The 7,659-nt window shown below is 63.0% G+C and overlaps 1 protein-coding gene across 14 annotated transcripts in view; it reads left to right on the top strand.

Annotated features, from left to right (window-relative positions):
* Positions 1-898: 898 nt before the first annotated feature.
* MADD (MAP kinase activating death domain) overlaps positions 899-7,659 on the top strand; it is a 639,440-nt gene continuing 632,679 nt past the window's right edge. For 5 of the 14 annotated variants that reach the window (XM_069221631.1, XM_069221633.1, XM_069221636.1 and 2 more), the window contains exon 1: positions 924-1,237. The gene's annotated coding sequence lies outside the window, so the exon portion shown is untranslated. Of the gene's footprint in view, positions 1,238-7,659 lie in introns of all 14 variants that reach the window. The other 9 variants (XM_069221639.1, XM_069221632.1, XM_069221641.1 and 6 more) reach the window with 4 other exon arrangements.

The following is a 7,659-nucleotide window of genomic DNA, read 5'->3' as shown; positions in this document are numbered from 1 at the left end:
AGATGATCCAGGACGCCCCCACCACATCAACAGCAGATGAGGAGAGCTGGTATGTCACCTCCTACATGTCCCTGAAAGAGGGAAAAAATGTTTGACTACTTTGAAAGGAAACCGTTGCCCCTTTCCCACCGAGTAAACGCACTGTAAAAAATGAAACTCTATATTTGCTTTTTTAACTTTAAGTTATATTGTACAGCAGCTCGACTACTTTGTAGTATGTAAAAAATTGACTAAGTCAATAGAATTAGCATAGGTGCAACCTATTGGCTTTGCCAATGCTTGTTTACTTCACGTTGAAGCTGCTGTTATTAAGGAGCGGAGAAAGACGCGGAGAATCCTCTCCTTCGGTGTTAATAGAACCGAAAGCTTCCTTCTGCTAGGTAGGAAATACTTCAAGGTGCTCTTTTTATGTGCAGACCTGGCTCCCTGTGCATTAAGCGCACCTCCTGCATCCGCAGGGTATGAAGAGCAGGGTTTGTGCGTGTTATTACCCGGTGGGTGCGTTATTGACCGGTCTCTGCATTAATGCCCGGACTGTGCATTATTATTGGCTTTATTAAAGCCCTCCCATCTCTAATAACTGCAGTGGCAGGATAACTCAAGAACTCAGGTGTACGGAACCAATCATAAGCCCGAAGACATATCTAACGTTTGTGTGAAAGCACGACGTAGTGGGATTGGCTAAAGTGATTCTTTAGTAATTGGTTGCGAGAGCACCTGTCAGTAGTGTTTTTCCTATGAAACGGGAGGGAGTCCGTCGCAGAGGCTAGCGTACGATTGGTGGAAGAAACGCTTGCCGGCTGTTGATTGGCTGCGTCGTCCATTTAATGCACGTCCCCCCCCCCCCCCCCCCGCGACCTATTTACCTGCTGCACGTCCCCGCCCTCCGTGGGTAGGCGGGTTCAGGTGACCGCGTCACAGAGATGCTCAACCGCCAGTGGGTGTGGGCCTGTCACTCTGGGCTCGAGGCAGGCGGAAGGGCTCGGGGACGGTGCGCGCGGTACAGGTGCGTCGCACGTGATTACGTTCTTCTCTAGCGGAGGGGCTCCGCCCACCGCGGCCTCTGCAGCCAAGAGACCGGGCGCCACCCGGGCCGTACCTCCGTCATCGGCGCGTCGCCTCCCCCGCCCCCTCCCTGCCGCTGCTGTCAAACTGGCCGGAGCCGGAGGTGCTGGAGCCAGAGCCGAGCCGGAGCCGCAGCCGCAGCCGCCGCCGCCGCCGCCGCACCGGGACCGCGGTGAGTGCGGGCTCCGCGGCGGGGAGGGATCCGGGCGGGAGTCACCGGCCTCAGAGCCCCCCCGGGGGCGTCTGCGCGGGGGCCGGGAGCTGAGTCCGCTGGTGCAGGAGCGGATCTCTGCCCCCCCGGGCGCTGCCCCCCATCAGCCATTGCTTGGGTAGGAGGTGGCGGAAGAGATGTGGAGGGGGAGAGCGGAGGCGCAGAGACGGCGAGGAGGGCGCGCAGTCCGTGGGGCTGGGAGAGGTAGAGTAGATGAAGCAGCAATACAGGGAGCAGATGGGCCTCAGCTCCCCACCCCCACCTCTGCAACCCCTGCCTCAGCCCCCCCCCTCCAGGCTCTGCAACCCCTGCCTCAGCTCCCCCCCCCACCCCCACCTCTACCTCTGCAACCCCTGCCTCAGCTCCCCCCCCCACCCCCACCTCTACCTCTGCAACCCCTGCCTCAGCTCCCCCCCCCACCCCCACCTCTACCTCTGCAACCCCTGCCTCAGCCCCCCCCCTCCATGCTCTGCAACCACTGACTCAGCCCCTCCCCCTCCAGGCTCTGCAACCCCTGCCTCAGCCCTCCCCCTCCAGGCTCTGCAACCCCTGCCTCAGCCCTCCCCCTCCAGGCTCTGCAACCCCTGCCTCAGCCCCCCCCCTCCATGCTCTGCAACCCCTGCCTCAGCCCTCCCCCTCCAGGCTCTGCAACCCCTGCCTCAGCCCTCCCCCTCCAGGCTCTGCAACCCCTGCCTCAGCCCCCCCCTCCATCCTCTGCAACCCCTGCCTCAGCCCTCCCCCTCCATCCTCTGCAACCCCTGCCTCAGCCCCCCCCTCCAGGCTCTGCAACCCCTGCCTCAGCCCTCCCCCTCCATGCTCTGCAACCCCTGCCTCAGCCCCCCCCTCCATCCTCTGCAACCCCTGCCTCAGCCCCCCCCCTCCAGGCTCTGCAACCCCTGCCTCAGCTCCCCCCCCCACCCCCACCTCTACCTCTGCAACCCCTGCCTCAGCTCCCCCCCCCACCCCCACCTCTACCTCTGCAACCCCTGCCTCAGCTCCCCCCCCACCCCCACCTCTACCTCTGCAACCCCTGCCTCAGCCCCCCCCCTCCATGCTCTGCAACCACTGACTCAGCCCCTCCCCCTCCAGGCTCTGCAACCCCTGCCTCAGCCCTCCCCCTCCAGGCTCTGCAACCCCTGCCTCAGCCCTCCCCCTCCAGGCTCTGCAACCCCTGCCTCAGCCCCCCCCCTCCATGCTCTGCAACCCCTGCCTCAGCCCTCCCCCTCCAGGCTCTGCAACCCCTGCCTCAGCCCTCCCCCTCCAGGCTCTGCAACCCCTGCCTCAGCCCCCCCCTCCATCCTCTGCAACCCCTGCCTCAGCCCTCCCCCTCCATCCTCTGCAACCCCTGCCTCAGCCCCCCCCCTCCAGGCTCTGCAACCCCTGCCTCAGCCCTCCCCCTCCATGCTCTGCAACCCCTGCCTCAGCCCCCCCCTCCATCCTCTGCAACCCCTGCCTCAGCCCCCCCCCTCCAGGCTCTGCAACCCCTGCCTCAGCCCCCCCCCCCTCCAGGCTCTGCAACCCCTGCCTCAGCCCCCCCCCCCTCCAGGCTCTGCAACCCCTGCCTCAGCCCCCCCCCCTCCAGGCTCTGCAACCCCTGCCTCAGCCCCCCCCCCTCCAGGCTCTGCAACCCCTGCCTCAGCCCCCCCCCCCTCCAGGCTCTGCAACCCCTGCCTCAGCCCCCCCCCCCCTCCAGGCTCTGCAACCCCTGCCTCAGCTCTCCCCCTCCATCCTCTGCAACCACTGACCAATGCCTCAGCCCCCCCCCCCTCCAGGATCTGCAACCCCTGCCTCAGCTCTCCCCCTCCATCCTCTGCAACCCCTGCCTCAGGCCCCCCCCCCTTCGTGCTCTGCAACCCCTGCCTCAGCCCCCCCCCTTCGTGCTCTGCAACCCCTGCCTCAGCCCTCCATCCTCTGCAACCCCTGCCTCAGCCCCCCCCTTCGTGCTCTGCAACCCCTGCCTCAGCCCTCCCCCTCCATCCTCTGCAACCCCTGCCTCAGCCCCCCACCCCCACCTCTGCAACCCCTGCCTCAGCCCCCCCCTCCATCCTCTGCAATCCCTGCCTCAGCCCTCCCCCTCCATCCTCTGCAACCCCTGCCTCAGCCCCCCCCCTCCAGGCTCTGCAACCCCTGCCTCAGCCCCCCCCCCTCCATCCTCTGCAACCCCTGCCTCAGCCCTCCCCCTCCATCCTCTGCAACCCCTGCCTCAGCCCTCCCCCTCCATCCTCTGCAACCCCTGCCTCAGCCCTCCAGCCTCTGTAACCCCTGCCTCAGCCCTCCCCCTCCAGCCTCTGCAACCACTGACCAATGCCTCAGCCCTCCCCCTCCAGGCTCTGCAACCACTGACCAATGCCTCAGCCCTTCCCCTCCATGCTCTGCAACCACTGACCAATGCCTCAGCCCTTCCCCTCCATGCTCTGCAACCACTGACCAATGCTTCAGCTCTCCCCCTCCAGGATCTGCAACCACTGACCAATGCCTCAGCTCTCCCCCTCCAGGATCTGCAACCACTGACCAATGCCTCAGCTCTCCCCCTCCATCCTCTGCAACCACTGACCAATGCCTCAGCTCTCCCCTCCATGCTCTGCAACCACTGACTCAGCTCTCTTCCTCCAGGCTCTGCAACCACTGACTCAGCTCTCTCCCTCCAGGCTCTGCAACCACTGACCAATGCCTCAGCTCTCTCCCTCCAGGCTCTGCAACCACTGACCAATGCCTCAGCTCTCTCCCTCCAGGCTCTGCAACCACTGACCAATGCCTCAGCTCTCTCCCTCCAGGCTCTGCAACCACTGACCAATGCCTCAGCTCTCTCCCTCCAGGCTCTGCAACCACTGACCAATGCCTCAGCTCTCTCCCTCCAGGCTCTGCAACCACTGACCAATGCCTCAGCTCTCCCCCCTCCATGCTGTGCAACCACTGACCAATGCCTCAGCCCTCCCCCTCCAGGCTCTGCAACCCCTGACCAATGCCTCCGCTCCAGGCTCTGCAACCACTGACCAATGCCTCATCTCTCCCCCTCCAGGCTCTGCAACCACTGACCAATGCCTCAGCTCCAGGCTCTGCAACCACTGACCAATGTCTCAGCTCCCCCCCTCCGTGCTCTGCAACCACTGACCAATGCCTCAGCTCTCTCCCTCCAGGCTCTGCAACCACTGACCAATGCCTCAGCTCCAGGCTCTGCAACCACTGACAAATGCCTCAGCTCCCCCCCTCCGTGCTCTGCAACCACTGACCAATGCCTCAGCTCTCTCCCTCCAGGCTCTGCAACCACTGACCAATGCCTCAGCTCTCTCCCTCCAGGCTCTGCAACCACTGACCAATGCCTCAGCTCTCCCCTTCCATTCTCTGCAACCACTGACCAGTGCCTCAGCCCTTCCCTCCAGGCTCTGCAACCACTGACCAGTGCCTCAGCCCTTCCCTCCAGGCTCTGCAACCACTGACCAATGTCTCAGCTCTCCCCCTCCATGCTCAGCAACCACTGACCAGTGCCTCAGCCTTCCATGCTCTGCAACCACTGACCAATGCCTCAGCTCTCCCCCTCCGTGCTCTGCAACCACTGACCAATGACTCAGCTCTCCCCCTCCAGGCTCTGCAACCACTGACCAATGACTCAGCTCTCCCCCTCCAGGCTCTGCAACCTCTGACCAATGCCTCATCTCTCCCCCTCCATGCTCTGCAACCACTGACCAGTGCCTCAGCTCTCTCCCTCCATGCTCTGCAACCACTGACCAATGTCTCAGCTCTCTCCCTCCATGCTCTGCGCCCACTGACCAATGCCTCAGCTCTCCCCCTCCAGGCTCTGCAACCACTGACCAATGCCTCAGCCCTCCATGCTCTGCAACCACTGACCAATGCCTCAGCCCTTCCCTCCAGGATCTGCAACCGCTGACCAATGCCTCAGCTCTCCCCCTCCCCCTTCCCAGGCTGTGCACCCACTGACCAATGCATCAGCCCTTCCCCTCTGTGCTCTGCAACCACTGACCAATGCCTCAGCCCTTCCCCCTCTGTGCTCTGCAACCACTGACCAATGCCTCAGCTCTCCCCCTCCGTGCTCTGCAACCACTGACCAATGCCTCAGCTCTCCCCCTCCAGGCTCTGCAACCACTGACCAATGCCTCAGCCCTTCCCCTCCGTGCTCTGCAACCACTGACCAATGCCTCAGCCCTTCCCCTCCGTGCTCTGCAACCACTGACCAATGCCTTAGCTCTCCCCCTCTGTGCTCGGCAACCACTGACCAATGCCTCAGCTCTCCCCCTCCAGGCTCTGCAACCACTGACCAATGCCTCAGCTCTCCCCCTCCAGGCTCTGCAACCACTGACCAATGCCTCAGCTCTTCCCCCTCCAGGCTCTGCAACTACTGACCAATGCCTCAGCTCCCCCCCTCCGTGCTCTGCGCCCACTGACCAGTGCCTCACCCCTCCCCCTCCAGGCTCTGCAACCACTGACCAATGCCTCAGCTCTCCCCCTCCAGGCTCTGCGCCCACTGACCAGTGCCTCAGCTCTCCCCCTCCAGGCTCTGCGCCCACTGACCAATGCCTCAGCTCTCTCCCTCCAGGCTCTGCAACCACTGACCAATGCCTCAGCTCCAGGCTCTGCAACCACTGACCAATGCCTCAGCTCCAGGCTCTGCAACCACTGACCAATCCGTCAGCTCCAGGTTCTGCGCCCACTGACCAATGCCTCAGCTCTCTCCCTCCAGGCTCTGTGCCCACTGACCAATGCCTCAGCTCTCCCCCTCCAGGCTCTGCAACCACTGACCAATGCCTCAGCTCCAGGCTCTACAGCCACTGACCAATGCCTCAGCTCTCTCCCTCCAGGCTCTGCGCCCACTGACCAATACCTCAGCTCCAAGCTCTGCAACCACTGACCAATGCCTCAGCTCCAGGCTCTGCAACCACTGACCAATGCCTCAGCTCCAGGCTCTGCAACCACTGACCAATGCCTCAGCTCTCCCCCCTCCATGCTCTGCGCCCACTGACCAATTCCTCAGCTCTCCCCCTCCAGGCTCTGCAACCACTGACCAATGCCTCAGCTCTCCCCCTCCAGGCTCTGCAACCACTGACCAATGCCTCAGCTCTCCCCCTCCATGCTCTGCAACCACTGACCAATGCCTCGGCTCTCCCCCTCCATGCTCTGCAACCACTGACCAATGCCTCAGCTCTCCCCCTCCAGGCTCTGCGCCCACTGACCAATGCCTCAGCTCTCCCCCTCCAGGCTCTGCGCCCACTGACCAATACCTCAGCTCTCCCCCTCCAGGCTCTGCGCCCACTGACCAATGCCTCAGCTCTCCCCCTCCAGGCTCTGCGCCCACTGACCAATGCCTCAGCTCTCCCCCTCCAGGCTCTGCAACCACTGACCAATGCCTCAGCTCTCCCCCTCCAGGCTCTGCAACCACTGACCAATGCCTCAGCTCTGCAACATCTAACCAATGCCTCAGCTCTCCCCCTCGATGCTCTGCAACATCTAACCAATGCCTCAGCTCTCTCCCTCCAGGCTCTGCAACCACTGACCAATGCCTCAGCTCCAGGCTCTGCGCCCACTGACCAATGCCTCAGCTCTCCCCCTCCAGGCTCTGCGCCCACTGACCAATGCCTCAGCTCTCCCCCTCCACGCTCTGCAACCACTGACCAATGCCTCAGCTCCAGGCTCTGCAACCACTGACCAATGCCTCAGCTCTCTCCCTCCAGGCTCTGCGCCCACTGACCAATGCCTCGGCTCTCCCCCTCCAGGCTCTGCAACCACTGCCTCAGCTCTCCCCCCTCCAGGCTCTGCAACCACTGACCAATGCCTCAGCTCTCCCCCTCCAGGCTCTGCAACCACTGACCAATGCCTCAGCTCTCCCCCTCCAGGCTCTGCAACCACTGACCAATGCCTCAGCTCTCTCCCTCCAGGCTCTGCAACCACTGACCAATGCCTCCGCTCTCCCCCTCCAGGCTCTGCAACCCCTGACCAATGCCTCAGCTCTCCCCCTCCAGGCTCTGCGCCCACTGACCAATGCCTCAGCTCTCCCCCTCCATGCTCTGCAACCACTGACCAATGCCTCAGCTCTCCCCCTCCATGCTCTGCAACATCTAACCAATGCCTCAGCTCTCTCCCTCCAGGCTCTGCAATCACTGACCAATGCCTCAGCTCTCTCCCTCCAGGCTCTGCAACCACTGACCAATGCCTCAGCTCTCCCCCCTCCATGCTCTGCGCCCACTGACCAATGCCTCAGCTCTCCCTCTCCAGGCTCTGCAACCACTGACCAATGCCTCAGCTCTCCCCCTCCATGCTCTGCAACATCTAACCAATGCCTCAGCTCTCTCCCTCCAGGCTCTGCAACCACTGACCAATGCCTCAGCTCCAGGCTCTGCAACCACTGACCAATGCCTCAGCTCTCTCCCTCC

The sequence above is a fragment of the Pleurodeles waltl genome, chromosome 3_1, assembly GCF_031143425.1.
Source record: "Pleurodeles waltl isolate 20211129_DDA chromosome 3_1, aPleWal1.hap1.20221129, whole genome shotgun sequence".
Taxonomy (NCBI): domain Eukaryota; kingdom Metazoa; phylum Chordata; class Amphibia; order Caudata; family Salamandridae; genus Pleurodeles; species Pleurodeles waltl.
Note: the sequence above shows the minus strand (reverse complement) of the source record. Positions and strands in the feature narration are given on the sequence as shown.